The sequence below is a fragment of the Acartia tonsa genome, chromosome 7 (assembly GCF_053477335.1).
Source record: "Acartia tonsa isolate MP-2025a chromosome 7, ASM5347733v1, whole genome shotgun sequence".
NCBI classification, from domain to species: domain Eukaryota; kingdom Metazoa; phylum Arthropoda; class Copepoda; order Calanoida; family Acartiidae; genus Acartia; species Acartia tonsa.
Window position 1 is genome coordinate 46,994,948 of NC_137266.1, and position 19,255 is coordinate 47,014,202.

Here is a 19,255-nt window from a genome sequence, read left to right on the forward strand (position 1 = left end):
GGATGGAGATATTCAAAAAATTCCAACTCTCAGTTATGTGTCATACCCATACTTAAAAAGTCAAGCAGTTTGGGCTTTTTATCTTTCACACACAGAAAATGAGATAGAAAAAACCGGATGGGGGGGCGTTCAACGCCCCCCCCCCCCCCCCGACCGTTAAGGGTTAAAATGGTTGTCAATTTTTAAAAAAATGCACCACCTTTTCCATTAATTTTCAAAAATCCACTACTTTTTAAAGGGGTGCATTTAATTTTTTTAGCACTACCACAGTTTCCAAATGCACCACCTTCTGTAAATAAGGGTGCCAAATGCACTAATCTGGGATCGCTGAAAACTAGACTGAACTTAAGTATTTTGCTCCACATACTTTACCAAGAGTACAAATTTGAGGTTATAATATACATGATATGAATCCACTAGCTTATGAGAAAAACTAGAAGTAATCGTTCATGAGCCACGCAGTTATTTTACTAGTATGTACTGCATATATCATGACCAATTTAAAGAGTGTGCAAAAATGCGTATATTTTTAAAATTCAAATTGCGCTGCTTGTGTTAATAGTAGAAAAATCTTATGCATATCGTTAGAATCGTCATAAACTCTAGTTTTTGGGTGTTTAAGAAATAGTCCTGTGCTACACATAGTTTAGAAGCTAAGTGGTAAAATGTCCCAACTTACTTAAAACTTTTTAACCTTTCTCACATTTTCCAACGTAGCTTCTATACTACAAATAGCATGAATATGATGCATATATTTCCAAAAAACTAGAGTTTATGACGATTCTCACAGTATGCGTAACATTTTTCTACTATTAACACAAGCCGCACAATTTGATTTTTAAAAATGCTCGCATTTTTGCACACTCTTTAAATCGGTCATGATCCAAAAATCTTCCAAAAACAGGTACTTTGGAAAAACCGGTTTTTAAGGCATAATTTGTTGAAAATCGCCAAGTATTTTTTCTTATACAAATTGCCCCAACCCAATAAAGTTATTAAGATATAGATTATTAATTTCTGTCAATGGCAAGTGGGTTATATTAAGCAATACTTTTGTCCTATTAAATAAAACACCCTGTATTTCAACAAATTTAAGCTTTGCTTTTATGGATGTTATCATCCTTATACTAAAGTAACAAAATGTTTGTCTGTTTGTCTGTGTGTCTCAAAGGATCTAGCTAACCGCTGAACCGATCGGGTTCTCCCTAACAGGGTAGCTTCTTATAAGTCCCGGGAAGGTTTATAACTATTTTCTTGGGGGGTGGGACACCCCCAATGCCCCCAAAAATGAAAAATACCCCCCCCCCAAAAAAAAAAAAAAAAAAATTTTACATTTTTTAACTAAAATTAAAAATTATGTTGGGGGGAACCCAACCCCCCCCCCCAAAAAAAAATTTCCACCCTCCAAAATATTTTTTTATGTACTTTTTCTTTTAAAATCTAAAATAAGAAATTGGGTTATCAAATTCGACTCCCCCCTTCTCAAGTGCCCCTAGAGGCCTCTAGGGGGCGTAGCCGCTAGTCCTTCATAAAGCAATATTTTATTATCTATCCGCTTTTTTATTTTTTAGACTTGTGTATATTCTCAGGATACTGTGTGGTTATCATCATGTATAAAAAACAGAGTATGTATTTCTATGTCATTTTAGAATTTTAAAGTTCTTTGTTATTGTACATCTTCGTATATTAAAATTGTTATGACTACATGTTGTGCGTCTTTGGAAACTTCATGTCGAAAGCGTCTTATCCCCCACCTCCCTCCTCCCCCTCTCTCCTAAACCAATACTAAAAACAACCGATAACTAGTAATAAAATGAAGTTTCACGCGTTCGTACGCGGTTATGCGCAACTTTCAGATCTCAGATTTCGCGCTTGTAGAACAAATATCTTAATATTATAGCGAACTAAATAATCTTGCAAGCATCGCTTTTATCTTATGGAGAAAGATAGTAAATCAAATAGCGAAGACTAAGATCTGAAAATTGCGTCACCCTTCTAATATGACGCATGACCGCTGCGACCGCGAGACGTGGCATTATTTGGTCCACCATCCATCTCCCAAACCTATATGAAAAATAGACACGGACTAGTTTGTCCATTATCAGTTTATGGAATATTAGCGGCTACGCCCGTAGAGGCCTCTAGGTGGAACCCTCCCCAAAAATAGTTCCCGGAACCCTGTAAAGGAGAACCTAATCAGCAGATAGCGAGATCCTTTGGTACTTACACCCAGACAAACATCCTGTTACTTTATTATAAGGATAACCCAATGCAATGCTTTAATAATATATGATATTATCACAGAACCGATAATTCTCAATTAAGATTTAAATAGGTCCTGTGTTTTTTTTTAGGCTCTTGTATTTTTAATTTTTAATTTTCCGAATATTTATTCTTGGCCCTGATAAAATTATTAAGGCAGGAAAATGTCTAAAAACTAGTTTCCGCTTATTCAAATACATTTAAGTCAAAGTGAGAAAAATGCGAGAAAAATGCGCATAATATAAAATTTTTCCTTATAAGCATTCAGTTTTATGAAATGCATAATTTCAAATGAAATCCTGAATAAAACTTGCTGCTTTTTGAAAGCGAAGCTATTTTATAATTAGGGACGGTCCATCCGTCCAAAAGTCCGTCTGTCCGCATTGGTTAGCTTTTTTAGTTGAACAATTAGGTCTATTCGTTTATTTAAACATGTTAGAAGTGTCCTATCGATTTTAAACTTTGCATGTTGATTCCTGTAGTAGCTAGGTACAATTTAGAAAGAGAAGCAACTCTATAATCATTACCAGAAAGTCCGTACGTCTAATTTTTTTTTGTATGATATAGTTATAAAAATTGTCATATTAGAATTATCCTATCGATTTCAAACTTTGCATGACGATCCCCATAACAGTTAGGTACGTATTAGAAAGCGTAGCAACTCTATAATCGTTACCAGAAAGTCCGTACGTCCATTATTTTTTTGACAACATTTTTGAATGATGTATGACCGATTTTAACTTTGTATGATGATTCCTATAACAATTAGGTACAATCTAGAAAGCGTACCAACTCTATGATCGTTAATATAGAAAGTCCGTACGTCCATTTAAAAATTACATGATTTTTTAACATTTTGACATGATTTGATTATGCTATTTATCTGATTTTTTGATCGATGACAAGGCCAAGTATTGTAAGCGAGGCAACTCTATAATTAAATATTAAAAATGAAAGTATGCCCTTTTACTGTATCCTATATTTGCAAAAATTTTGCAACAAATTTATGTACAATTTCGTTTAGACTCATAAATCAATGTTTTACTTATTAAGTTCGAACACTATTTTTAAAGTGAATCTTTTCTATTATTAGGGTCTGTACGTAGCAGTTAGCTCTTTTCGTTCATTTTAGCTTTATAGCCTCTACCATAAAGTCCGTACGTCAATTAAACATGATAATTTTTAATTTTAACTTTTGCTTATAAAATATCTGATTTTTTGGAGTGAAATGAAATATTTATTTTTTATCCATACATTTATTTCAAAATTGGGTATACAATTATAATTACGACAAAAATGATTTTAAAAGTATAAAATGATTATAATTTAATAAAAATATCACATTTATAAGCAAAATAATTGCTTTTGACTTTTTTTATTTTTAAGACTTAAAGTATTTTTTAATAGAGAGCAAAATATCTTTTAATTTAGAATGATTTTAAACAAATATTTTTGTTATTTCTTGCTTAAATAATTGTAAAAAAATTACATAAAATTGATTGTTTTATTATTGCTGCGCTGCTTATAGACTTAATTGTCCTAGTTTAAATTATAAGTTTATATGTAAAATAAGCACATTAATATTAGTAGCATCTAAAGTCACCGGTTAGAGTAAAATAATTACTTAAATTTTTTATAATTAAGCAAAAACATATATACATTTAACGGATCATGGAAATAAAATGAAGTAGCAAGTTTCGTCGTATTTTCACAGTAGCTTTTAATAAGTTATTTTAGGTTAGGTAAACGTTAATAATTTCCCCGCAGGGTTGGAGCCCCCGCTGGGGCTAAAAATAGGAGAAAAGCTTTTCTGAATTACGACGAAATCCGCTACTTCGTTTTCCTTCCATGATCCCATTTAACATATTGACTATTTCAAAAGATCACAATAAGTAGATTAATTTTTAACCCTATTCCATCAGATGGAGAGGGCAAAATTAGCCCCCCCCCTCCCTTAAGAATTAAATTGTTAGGTAAATATGTTTAACAATGTGGTATACTTGTAACCTATAAGATAGGTATACCTATATTTTTTTTAAAAATCATATTTCACATGAAAACATCACAATATTTATGCTAAAAAAGACATTTATGAAAATACAATAAAAAGCACAAGTAATTAATTTTAAGAATAGGTTTTAAAAAGATTTAAAAAGGCATTTTTTAATAAACATTTATCAACCATGAATAGAAATTGATTTAAGAAAATAACTATAAAAAAGTTTTTGGGACTGTTTTATTTATTTTTTTTTAGTAAGGAAGCTGCTTTAAAAAATGTGTTTGTATTTCTGCTATTTTTGATAATTTTGATTGATTAAATAGCAACTGGTAATTTTTTATTACAGAAAGAACCACGTACATCTTAATTTTGGAACATTTATTTTCTCTTAAAAGCATAGAATAGTTAATATTATAGTTTTTTTTTAGTTTATTTTTTGTGTAGATTCGATATTTGAAGCCAGATTTAATAGAGGATTTGTAGTTTTTGAGATATTTGACCTATTAAGAAGCCCCTTAATAAAAAAATATAAATACCAAGAAAGCCACTAAAAATAATACCAAGAATATAGGCTTGATGTAAAAATTATAAAGTTAATGGTATCAATTAAAGAAATAATAGTTATAATTTGGTTTACTTTACAATAAGCTTTTGATACCTGATATTGGGTTTAAACATCCTTAAACATCCTAATAACAGTTCATCAGTACAAAACTTTTGAGAAACAGCATGAGCCACCCCTTTTTTCTATAATCTCCAATATTCCTATTGATCTCCTCTCTTTTTCCTTCTACACCTAAGATGAAAAAATGGCATACCTTGCCTATGTCTAAGTATGGAAAGGATGTTGAAGATTAAAGTCACCCCCAGTATTTAAAGGGCAGGCCTCTTTCCTTTAAGGGTTCTCAGTATTGTTCATATAAATTCAACTATTTTTCTACACTAGACCTAACAATCTGCCTCAAATTGTAAAATAGGCTCCTATTTTGTGAGTTTACATGCCTCATAGATGCAATACAGACTTGAGTTGTGCCACTTTTCTATATATGATGCATTGAAAGTCCTCAACATCCTTTCCATACTGAGACATAGGCAAGGTATGCCATTTTTTTGTATGTGGTGTAGAAGGAGAAAGAGAGGAGATCAATAGGAATATTGGAGATTCAAGAAAAAAGGGGTGACTTATGCCGTTTCTCTAAAAGTTTTGTACTGATTAACTGTTATTAGACTTATATTTTACTGTAATTCTGATAATGAGGATGTTTAAACCCAATATCAGGTAGCAAAAGCTTAATGTAAAGTAAACCAAATTATAACTATTATTTCTTTAATTGGTACCATTAACTTTATAATTTTTACATCAAGCCTATATTCTTGGTATTATTTTTAGTGGCTTTCTTGGTATTAATATTTTTTTATTAAGGGGCTTCTTAATAGGTCAAATATCTCAAAAACTACAAATCCTCTATTTAATCTGGCTTCAAATATCGAATCTACACAAAAAATAAACTAAAAAAAAATATAATATTAACTATTCTATGCTTTTAAGAGAAAATAAATGTTCCAAAATTAAGATGTACGTGGTTATTTACACATCTTGGTATACCTTCTAACATGTTAGAATTGTCCTAACGAGTTCAAACATTATGTTATGATTTTAGTTACATATTAGTATAATATAGAAAGCGTAGCAAAGCTATGACTCTAATTAGGCTAATGCTATGTAAGTCTTTTTTACATTCCAAGCATATATTTCAATTAGAGCAATTTTATATTTTTTGGGGCGCCGCTTTTATGTACGTTATTATCCTAGTATAATTAATAAATCAAATACATCTAAATGTATTTTAGACATTGATATGAAATATTTTTTCATCTAAAAAAGGCAACACCTTTGTTTTTAAATGATAACAATTTTGCAAAGATTAACTTAGGATATTTTTCAATGGGCAGTTCCTTGTTAACCCTTAATGGTCGTGGGGGGGGGGGGGGGGTTCTATCTCATTTTCACATGACACATAACTGAAGGTTGTAATTTTTTTAATATCTCCATCCTGGCGGGCACAGGATGCCAGCAAACCTGGCAGGGTCATCCAGGTAAAGAGCAAACTATATTTTTTACTTAAACAAAGCATTTTATCTTACCAAAATACAACGCCCCCCCCCCCCCCCGGCAAGGGGCCCGAATGTTAAGGGTTAATAGAAGCGAAGATACTCTTTCAATAAGTTCAACACCTCGACTAGTGTATAGTTTTTAAATGTACCAAATCTTATCAAAGATCTAAAGGAATAAATTGATGTATTTCACCGATGATAAAACACAAAATTACACCTTCTGTATATTACTATTAAAGGTTTAAATGTTAGGGCACTTAACTTAATGAACCAACCAATACAAATGCGATAAAAGTCCCCAAGGAATAAACAACGAATAAGAAAACGTTGTTACAAAACTTTGGGGACTAGTAGACTAAACAGGGTTGGATGTCTGTAGTATTTAGGATCTACTTTGAAGTTCTGGCCCTAACATTTTTTTAGGTTTTAATCAACGGTCCTAAAAGTTGTTCTTACTTGAAGTTCTGCTACTATGTACTATAGGATAAAATTGTCCTGTATATATATCTTTACAAAAACAAGGTTAAATTTGTTAATAAGTAGCATATAGCTAAAATTTTGAATTAATTAGTTATATATCTAAATAATTGCACTAAGTTTACATACATAGATTATATTAAAATCAAACTTTTGTTAATTTTACTACGAGGTAAAATCCCATCCAGTGTACTTCTCAAATTATTGATAAACCACCATAAAACTGATTACATTTAAATTGAAGCTCTATATAGTGACTATACATAAATTGGTCATACAATACAAATGGCCAATGATAGGCCTATACAAAGATTAAAATACCAATGACAGGCCAGTATACATTTTAATTGACCATTGGTAGACCAGTATGACGTCATTTTTACAGGCACTATACAAAGCTTTATTCAAATTAATTTAATATTAAATACTATGTTTTTTTACCAGGATTTTTCATTTTGACTCTTGTTAAAATTAAGTGCGTGCACAGAGTTTTGTAACCCCCCTGACGCACACCCCTTGTAGGTATAAATGTTCTAATGATAAGGGTCTGATGTGGGTAGGGCATGGTATGGGTCTCGGTAGTGTGAGGGTCCGGTCCTGAAATTTAAAGAGATAGTTAGAATGATAGATAGATAGAGAGATTGTCATGTGACAACTTTCAAAATAATTTCTTTTTCCAATATTGCTTCAAAACCGATAAATATCCGCTGGATTAGAACCAGTTCTTAGCTATAATTAATTATAAAATAGGTACCAAACTTTGGATACCCGCATAATTTAACACTGGATATGTTTAATTTGTAATCTATAATACAAAGTAGAATGATGGTTGTCCGTATGTTTGTCCGTCTGTCCCTTAAGATCTCGGTAACCACGGAACCGATCGGATTCTACTCTTCAGGGAATATACCTACTGGTCCTGTGGTGGTTTTGGGCTATTTTATTGGGGGGGGGGGGGGGGGACAACCCAAACCCTTCCCAAAAAAAGAATTCCCTGTCATTCGTTTGATGTTGCAGATGATATCAACTATTTGGTGCTGCATCACATGTAATACATTTATTTAATTACCTCTTGGGGCAAAGCCTTAGAGGCTAGGGGCGAAGCTGCTAGTGAAAATTATAACCTATTACATTCTTTAAATGATTAATATCTAGAAAGATATTTGTGATTGGTGGATTGATTGAAAGGTTTAAAACATATGTACGTGCAGGTAAAATGAAAATAAAAGGCTGTCATATCATAATCAAATACCTTTGATGAAAAGATGATTTAAATCAAGTTCTATCAAACCTTTTCAATTAGTTTTAATGGGGATGGGGGAAGGGTTAAACCTTTAAAAGGTATAAAAGGCTGTCATATCAAATACTTTTGATAACAAGGATGACGATATCCATGCTTTTCAAGATAAAATATAATGACCAAACTGTAGAAAATCAAATATACTAAAACCCAGGGTTCGGAAGCCGCGCCTCAGCCGCGCATAAGCCTCAGTTTTAAACCTGCTTGTGAGCAGAAAAAGAAATTTTGGAAAGAAGGATTGTCTACTAAAGAGACAGTTTTATACATCCAGCTAAATTTTATAGTGATAAAATGACGATTTCACTGAGGCTTACACCGTACACGCGGCTTACGCGCGGCTTCCGATCCCTGCTAAAACCAAGTTGCATAATCATCAGACCAATCGATGCTTGCTGCATACAAAAAAATGATACCCCCCATACACTCCTTTTACCCCACCCTTTCACCTCTACTGGATGAACGAACTGACCAATAACTGATTTTTATGTTAGCAAACTAAGTTTACGACAAATTTTCTCCTGTCAATATATGCCTGTAATTGTTATGGCCATTTTTAGACCTAACTTTTCTTGATGAAGCGACGTTTGAATTAAATATATTTCAAGACATACAGGCACTAGTTATATACAAGCTATGCATGTAAGAAAAGATGAATGAAATCTGGTTTTATTAACATGTATATTAGCCCAGGGAGGGAGGGGACATTGCGCTGTTATTACACTAGTCCCCAAAGCTTTCTAATAACTGTTTCTTATTGGTTGGCCCAACAACTTTGGGAACTTTTGTGAATTTTTAATGGTTGGTTCAATTAGTTAGTGTCTAATCGTTGCAATTTACAGAATGATTGTAGATGTACATCAATTAATCGGCTATTGTCTTATCCCTTTAGATCCCTGAAATTAACCAGATGATAAATCTAACTCTTGTATCAACATTGACATACGGGCACAAGCCTACAAGGACAGTAAAGGTGCATAGCTTTAAAAAATATTAGGATTATCTCAAGGATCTTAAGGTATAAGACAATTGACGAAAAATTGGTATGCATCCCCAATTATAATAGAAAAAAGTAACCATTCTGCGGAATAAAAGTAGTGATTGATATGTTTGGAACCAATGCAATGGTTTATAAACAGCTGAAACCTACAATGAAGAAGTTATTCTAAAAGACAAAGATCGTGCAACCAAAAGGTTGGTTGCACGATTTGACAAAGAGATCTATTACTCAAATTAAATTGTTTTCAAAAGATTTTTTTAATGTAAAAAGAATAAAGTCAATTAGTAGTGTACATTTCAAAATTTTAGAGATACAACGAATCTAGAGGTAGATTTAAAGAAAAAAGTTCCAAATCAAAGGGCATTAGAATACATAGATAGACTGTCAGACAGCCATACTTAATTATGAAGCAGCTGCGCTACAAAAAAAAGTATCTTATAGCTGTAACTTATATTTTAAATTATAGAGTAACTGCGCACCTCGGGTAGATTTAAAGGAAAAAGTTCTAAATCAATAAGGACATCAAGATCTACAGATAGACCCATTTGTTAGAATATACATTATAAATTAATGATATAAAACAAGGATGGCAACATACATGATATAATAATTATTCTATTTTGGCAGTTTCCTACAAAAACTCTGTAGAGCACTGAAAATAAAATGAAAATAAGAGGGAGAGGGGGTTGATGGCAGTTTTTCTTTTGTTTGTTTATTTCTTTAAGCTAGTTTAAGTTAGGTTGTATTGGGGGTCTGGTTTACCAACCCAAGTGGGCTACGGCCGCCCGAATTTGTAAAGGCAAATATGTACCCTCCATATTATTTCTAATTTATTTTAAAAATAAGGGTAGGTGCTGTAAAGTAGTAATAAAACGCGTAAAGAATTAGTTCTAAAATTGGTCCTCATGAAAAGATGGTTGAATTAGATTCCAAATATTCAATTTAACATTTTTGTTTCTAGTTTCAGACCTCAGATTTTGATTAAAACATATAGATAGCATAGATGAATTATCTTGATTCAAAAGTAACAGGATGTGTGCCTGTCTTAGTGTTCCTTCCTTCCAAGAAAAGTTGCTTGTAGATAAATACCTCCCTCCCAAGAAACTAGAAGAAAATTGTCTAAAACCACCTAAACACTGAATACCCTAGAACCATCCTGGGACATATGTAAAGCTTCCACCCATAAAAATCATTTCATTAAAAAAATACTAAAAAATTCATATCCTGTTCTATTTTTAATACTTTTTATTATTGAATAAAATTTTGACCTAAATATTATTATCTATTGTTTATTATGACGTTAAGCCTTTGAAATTGTTTATTTCATATTTATTTGTCTATGGTCATAGTTAAGGGTTATTTAGGAAAGTAGAGATAGATAAATGGACTGAAATACAGCATTATTAGTTTCTTATTCTTCGCTCCTGTTAAAGCTAGATATCTGAAACTGTGTGCATGGTTTCTTCAGGGAAGGAGGAGACATGGGCTGTTTATTACAGTAGTCCCCAAAGTCTTATAATAACGTTTTCTTAATCGTTACATTGACAACGTTGGGGACTTTTATTGAATTTTGATTGGTTCATTCTTTAGATTGAGTGACCATACGTTTCAACCGCTAATTATATTCCAAATAAGGGGTAACATTTGCCTGTATGTACTTTTCTTACTTAAAACTTTATATTTGACGAATTTTTGATGGTGTGTTTGAAAAAAATCGTGTATCATTTTATGACTTAAACTTATTTCATTTTATCTTGTATCTTTATACACATCGAAATACGGAAAAAAAACAAGGATGACAACTTCAGTATGTTGACCAATGAAACCCACCCCTTATTTTTAAACACCTAATCTATACCTCGTTCTGGAGCTCTAACCCTGCTTCTCCCTAACTTTACCTAACCTAATAGCAAATTCGTTGTTTTAATTTTACCTATATCCCTTGAAATACTAGAAGGAAGCATTCTCATTAAATATCCTTAAGAAAATTAAATTGCTAGAGAAGTTCATTGATCTGTAGTATTGTTTTCAACACAGAGAAACATCAGGGATCTAAAGGGATAAGACAGTGACCGATAGATTGATGTACATCCCCAATGATGATGCACAAAGTTACACTTTCTATAGATTAAAATTAGTGGTTGAAACGTTTGGACACTCAACTTAATGAACAAACCAATAAGAATTTAATGATAGTCCTCAAATTTGTCAAGCCAACAAGTAAAAAATAAATCTTATCATAAAACTTCTGGGACTAGTCGAATAAACAGTCCAATGTCCCCTGCCTCCCTAGAGAAATTTAGATGGATAGATAAATTAAGAATAATGGAAAGGGATAAACATCACGAAACCTTTATATATAAAAATATATATTTATTCTTTTGTAGCATAACTGACGAACCAACGAACAAAGTAAATGTAGTGAATGGAGTATCTTTAGAAAAACGTTCAGCCCTCTATCTCAAATAGAAGCCAAGAATATATCAACCCCCTACAAAAAAATTAGAAGAAAAAAAGACATATATATATGACAATTATTCTTCTGTTGTATATCCCTGTCTATAAAATTAGACTGAAACCCAGGGATCTTAATGGATACACCAGTGGACGGTAAATTGATGTACATCCTCAATGATGAGAAACAAAATTACTCCTTCTGCATATTAGAATATTAGTATGAAAGTTTAGACTCCGCTAGTTTGAAACCAACCAATAAAAATTCAATTAGAATAACCAACTAATAAGATAACGTGGTAATAAAACTTTGGGTACCAGTGAAATTTAAAGTTCACTGTCCCCCCTCTCCCTGTTGAAACCTAAGAACTTATCTCATTATTCTCATTAATGTAAGTACCCAAAAGTTTAAAGTTAACTAATAAAATATTTTAGTAATAAAACTTTGAGTACCAGTAAAATTTAAAGTTCAATGTCCACTGCCTTCCTGATGAAACCTAAGAACTTATCTCATTTCTCTCATTAATTGGCCGGCCCTGGTTATTGCCCCACATCCATTTTGATAGCCTGATATCTAGTTGCCGAATGTGTACGCAGTTTCCTGAGTGTTTCCTCATCCTAGCTCAATATTTACTACTAGCTAAAAAAGCTTCAAACTTCAAAAAAAAATCAAAATTAAAAAAATTCAAATTTATAATGTATAATGTATAAATCGTTTATACATTCAAATTTTGATTTTTTTAAGGGAAGTTTGAAGATTTGTAGCTAGTAGTAAATATTGAGCTAGGATGAGGAAACACCCAGGAAACTGCGTACACATTCGGCAACTAGATATCAGGCTATCATTCACATTTTCAATCCTTTTGGCATTCAGACATTTCAACAAAATTATTAGGAAAATCTGAAATATATTGTTTCATATTAAAAGATGGAGGAGGGGGGAAATTGAACTGTAAATTATTCTGGTACCCAAAGTTTTATAACCACGTTATCTTATCCGTTGGCTCAAAATTTTGGGTACTTTTTAATTAATTATAATCGATGATTTGATATTTTGATCTTCAAATGGGGTAATTTTGTTTGATTGGTTGGTTTCAAACTAAAATTATACAATCATTTGAACAAATAATTTAATTTTTATTAGGGTCAGTTTGTTTGTCATCATTTGTGAATGTATATTAAGTATCAATTGACATACTTAAAACATGCTGCAAAGACCTTCCTAATTTCAATTTTATGAAAGGTTGTTGACCCCCCCTCACAGTGGGATTTTTGGTCATTTTTTAAATTTCCTCAATTTTGAGTTAAATGTCCCAGGGGCTAGTATTACCATTCAAAAGTTGCCATGCAACAGATTTTTTTATATACTACAAAATTAGGCAAAATACAGCCGTTTTGCTGAACGTGGTCAAAGGAATATTTTTAAAAAGTGAATTTTTTCATTAAAATCATCATACATTGCTTTTCCTACTTTTTCCTAGAGTAAATTGGTGTAAAAATCTGATTAAATGATATGTAACAATATTTTATTGATATATACAGATGTTTCTACTTTAAAATGCAAAGAAAAATAAGAAAAGTTGTCATAAATCTGTAATTTAAAATCCAAGAACACCTAATATTGCATCTTAAAATAACATGTATTTTTTACGTTTAAAGGTTTTTCTCACTTGGGGCTACGAGGTGCCAAAAGTTATTTAGGCCCTGATTAAATTCAAGTATTCATAATTCAAGATTAGTTCATAACTCTTGGCACCTCGTAGCCCCAAATGAGAAATCCAGCTTAGAAAATAGATACTGTGAAGTTGTATTAATATAAACTAAATACCATTATGAAGTCAAACTACTAAAAATTTATATAATTTAATAACACACATATTTAATCTTTAAAGGTTACCTTTCCGCTTTTAATAGTGAAGCTATTCTGTAAATGATACGTCCGTCTGTCGGTACATCTGTCCGTTAGAAACATTATTAGGGAAAACGTGAATTTCTCGGCTGCTATTTAAAAGACTTTATTACCATACTAAGAAGCATCCAGATTATAATTTACTAAGTCCTTCAGTCTATCGGTAATGGTCTGACAACCAGTTGATTTATATTTGAACAAGGATGACAAAATTCATAAAAGCAAAGCTCTGAAAAGGGGTGACAGACAAACAGCGTGAATATGTAAAATATATATAAATAAGTCTTGTCAAAATTTTGCCTAAATTTGTTGCAAAAGTTCTTAAATATAAAATACTGTTTAAGGGTAAACGGACATTGTTAGGAATTGATTATAGAGATACTTCGCTTATAATATTGTACTTATAATATAAGTTAAAAATCAACATAAACGTATTGACATTCTGGTAATGATTATAGGGTTGATACGCTTTCCAAATCGTACAGAACTAATGCAGGAATCAATAGAACAATTCTAACATGCCTAAGTTAACGAAAAAGCTAACGTTACGGACGCAGGGACGTACGGACTGACCCTAATTATAGAAAAGCTACGCTGTAATTTTAGATAGACAGTTTTTTTTTTGATGGGGGGGGGAAAGATTTACCTCATTGATGGTAATGCGCCCCTAGCATCTAGGATATTCGAAGGGATATAGAAGGGCAAAAAAATAGCTTAAAACAATACCCAGGCTTATTTATAAAAATGAAATAGCCTAAAACCATCCTATAAGAAGCTTCCCTCTAAAGAACCATATCGGTTCAGTGGTGAGTGAGATTCTTCGCTACACACAAAAAAAAGCTTAGTACTTTATATTATTTACTAAGTATATTTGCAATAACTTTTATTTAATGAAATCTTCCAATTTTTAACCTGTACAAAACGGCCTGCTTAATTGCTTCAAGATCCATGTCAGATCTATATAGGAAATAAATGTCTATAAACGAGCTCAAGTTTTCCAAGGACTATTCGTTGAAAACTCATAGTGCTCCAATAATCCATAATAAACTCTCATTGCCCAGAACGATAAGACCCATTATTTTACTTTATTAAAAACAAATTCATTTTTTTCATTTCATGTTGCTATTTACATTATAATGAAGTATTTAATTTCTAATCATAAAAAAGAAAATTTAAATTTATGATATAATAAATTTAAGAAAACTCTGTTTTAAAAGAATTCGATTGTGGCGACACTTTGTGTGTTCAAATATTGAACTAAAATTGTAATCATATAATAAACCCTTTGGTGATGGTAATGTAAAGAAAAAAAATATAATTTAAAAGATCTTTTTAAGATCATTTAAATTATTAAATATTTACTTCCGTTTAAATAGTAATGCCGGGTGAGGAAATTATATTTATTGAGAAATATATATGCATATAGAAAACTAGCCAATAGGGAGATAGTTATATCGAGCCAACTCTAGTGGGATATACTGAAAACATATATACAATGATTATTATGAAATAGTTTTAGTAACAAAGCTGCTCAATTTTTATAAATGTGCGTATGTCTTCCTTTCTGTATTTCTGAAACATTTAAATTAAATTTGATTTCTAAGCCACTATTTTTTTCTGTCTGTCCTTTAACTTTGTTTGAAATACTTAATTTATATTGTTCTTTCCTTTCAATGCCCTTGGTTTCTAAATTTATAGTAGTCCCTAAATCCACTTTCATTTACTGTATTACTAAAATTTTCCATCCAACTATTAAAATTTAAAAATAATAAGGATGACAACATCCATTAAAGCAAAGCTCTGAGACGGTGGGAAAAACGAACATTACCACTTATTGATTGTCATAAATAATCAGAGCATAAATGTATAAAAGTTGAACTGAAATGTAAGTAAATTTGTTGAAAAACTTAATAATTACAGGATAATTACAAAACTTGTTGTTAAAAACAGCTAAAAATTGCCATGGTTATGATTATAGAGTTGCTACACATTCTAAATCGTACGTAACTACTACAGGAATCACCATGCAAAGTATGATAAGTTTGATAAGACAATTCTAACATGCCTATATTAACGAAAAAAAGTTATCCGTTCCAAACAGATTGACAGACGTACGGACGGACCCTAATTATAGAAAAGCTTCACTTTTAAAAAAGATTTTACAATATAATAAGGATGACAACATCCATAAGTAATAAAGCACCAAAAAACTTGGCATAAACAAAAAGGCAACTTGAGTTATAGAGCAGTTGTTTAACATAAAAAGAGAGAGATAATATGCAAAAACTCTTTTGAAGCATGACAGATAAACGGACAAGATAATGTATAGATTAGATGCACATATATTTTAGCTGTTAAAATTACATTTTCCCCATAGCGTTACGGACTGATATCATATGTTATATTTTTTTTTAATGTTTAAAAAGTCATATTTGATAAGTAATAGCAGATAGTTGAAAGAAAACGATCAACAAGGAAGTTTAAAAAAAACTTTTGTATAAGTAATACCACGATACATTAAAAAAACTCTTAGATATGCTATAATATAAAGTAGTAAGATTTTTTTATCCAAAGATTAGGATCTCAGTGAATACTGAACCGATTGGATTCTCTAAATTAATCCTGTGTTGGTTTTATGCTAATTTATTCTCAAATTTTAGACTTGGGATGGGTTTAGGCTATTTTTCTAGCGCTTCGCTGTCCCTTTAAATAAAAAGCCCCTGGACTCCAGAAGAATAGAAGAATATTTTTACTATAAACATCATTACTTAAAATCAGTATCGAATTGAGAATGCATATAAAATCTTGAAGAACATCACATTTTTTTCCTATTTTGTATGGTGTATGTTTGCAGGGCTCGGCAGCCTGTATACCTCAGGGAAACCATTTACAATTTTAAATATCAACCGAAAGTTTGAACCTGACCCAAGTATAACAATCCCTCTTATCAAAAATCTTTTAAAGCATCAAAATGGGTTTAAATTTACAGTTTAGTCACAGCTGTTGCGCAGCTGCCGAGCCCTGTATACTATTTATTGATAACTTAGAATAATATATTATGTATATTAATCATATACACCTTAAAAACTCTCCAAAAGTTTTAATTGAGGTCTCAGTCGATGTTAAAATAATTTTTTTTTAATATGAATAATTTCAGAAATTTCGAACTTTTAACTATATGAGTAGATTAGTTCTAGAGACATTTTTCTTATATAAAATCACAATAATATGTATATAATATGTTATATTACATAAGCTATAACCTGTATATGAAAGGTTTTAACTTTATTTTTAGATAAAATAAGTTTTGTTGGTATTTGTGACTCATAAAGTTAAAAAATCCCCAAAACAGCCAAAAAACCCACTGTGCCCCTATGGCACGCCACTGGTTTAAAACCATGAAAATAGATATAATTTAATGTAAAAAGTTAAAATTATCTGTTTTGTAAAAACATCTTACAGTTCTATATCTTATTCTTCATGTTAAAACCGACAGTTTATTTAATTTCATTTAATTTGGATTAATCGTGGGGGAATTTTTTGAAAGGAACTGTAATGATATGATAAAGTTTGTTTGAAAATAAATCCTATTATAAAAGAGGATAATTGTCTGTCTGTCAGTCTATATCAAAAAATCTTGGTAACCACTAAAACCGATGAGCTATACCTTATTAGAGAAGCCAAATAACGGTCCAACTAAGGTCTTTATGTATTCATTAGAAGTTAGCTTAACCAAACTAAAAAAAATAGCCCGCACCCTCAACCTTTATTAATTTATTAAAGTTAAAAAAAAAACAAAAAAAAAGGAAGAATGGATATTGTACTGTAAATTACGATGATATCCATTTTTTATAACATATATATCTCATTCGTTGGCTTAAAAAAATCGAGTACTTTTTATTGAATTTTGATCGTTTGATTAGAAACTAAAAGTGACCAAAATTTTCCACCATTAATTTTAATCTAAAGAAGGGAAAATTTTATTTATCATTATTGGGGATGTATATAAATTTATTGTCGATTGAACTGTCCCTTAAAAAAAAAGCCTGGCATAAAATTTATTGACAACCTCATGTGTATATTAACTTTTAAATTTGTTTGTCCTATGTCTGACTTTATATTTACACACCATAAAATAATCATGCACCATTTTATTAGTCTCTCTGTTTGTCTTTTTATATCTATATATCTATCTTTCTTTCTGTCTGTCTGTCTTTCTGTGTGTATGTCTGTCTGTCAGTCTGTGTGAGTGTCTGTGTCACGGATGCTATCTGAGCAGCCGTGTATCCAATTTATGTTGTTATCTGAACACCACAAATTATAGAAATGCTCGGCCAGGTTAGGGATTAAGTCTTTGCAGGCAGTTAAGTGCTTTATTTAGCCTTAAAAAAAACATTTCAACATCATCTGCATTAAGAAATCATAAAGCCCCCACAATACTACCAAAAGCATTCACTCAGCACAAAAAAAACATTTTGTCTTAACTATGATTAACCCCGCATTATCCAACCCAAAAACAGAGACACATGCGCATGCTTGGAATGCCACTTTTCCGTGCATTCTCTTATCAAACTTGTTCAAAAATTATCCACCAAAATTTCACGCATAATAAAATCTATCTATACCTGGAGAGAGTACCAGTCCTGATTGCCAGGTTCAAGAGTTCTGTATCTATCTATCTATATCTGGAGAATGTACCAGTTCTGATTGCCAGGTTCATATTGGTTGGTACATACTCCAGAGTTCTGTATCTTTCTATCTTTCTATACCTAGAGAGTGTGTACAAGTCCTGATTGCCAGGTTCATATTGGATGGTACATACTCCAGAGTTCTATATCTATCTACCTATCTATACCTGGAGAGGGTACCAGTCCTGATTACCAGGTTCATATTGGATGGTACATACTCCAGAGTTCTATATCTATCTAACTATACCTGGAGAGTGTACCAGTCCTGATTGCTGGGTTTATATTTGATGGTACATACTCCAGAGTTCTGTTGCCTCCATGGCAGTCATCATCTTGATCCTCTCCACTAGACAAAGATAGATGAACAAACAGGTAGATAAAGAGAAGAATAGTAAATAGATTAAATATTAAGTAGATAATCAAATTGATGGACAGCTAGATGTAAAAATATTGAATTATTTAGATTAGTGGATAACCAAATAGATATAATAATAGATAGTTTAAAAGATAGATTGATAGATAGAATGGTCTATAGATTCATAAATATGTAGATGGATAGAAAGTTTTCTTTATAGGGTTACAAGAAAAGATTATGTAAGAAAACTAAAAAGACAGAAATTTATTTAGATGTAAAGCTAAATATATAAAAGCACTCAGACATTAAAACAAAAATCAGAAAACTAAACAATATTTATCTTTAATTGTCTAATTCCTGTAAAATAACTTTGCATATACATACCTATGGCTGCTATGGCTACAATTAGAAGATTCTGTGCCAGGTTCAATCATGTTAGCTGCCATCAGTCCCCCCTGGTGGCATCTATTTGTACTTGTTGGGCCTGGGTAATATAACACTTGAATATATTTGTAATTCTCTAAGTAGGGTAGCTATTCTTAAAACTAGCTATGATTGTCGGTAAAATTTGAATACTACACAGAGAGTAACTAAATCCTATTATATAAAGTAGTAAGGTTTTTTTGTCTTTAGCTTAAGATATAGAAAATTACTTAGTGATGCTTCAAATTGAATTTAGGTTATTTTCCTTCCTTCTCT

General features: G+C 31.4%; 1 protein-coding gene across 1 annotated transcript in view; it reads right to left on the reverse strand.

The window, feature by feature from the left end:
- LOC145323870 (putative cytochrome P450 6d4) overlaps positions 1 to 19,255 on the reverse strand; it is a 101,140-nt gene that overhangs the window by 16,249 nt on the left and 65,636 nt on the right. The window lies entirely within an intron of this gene.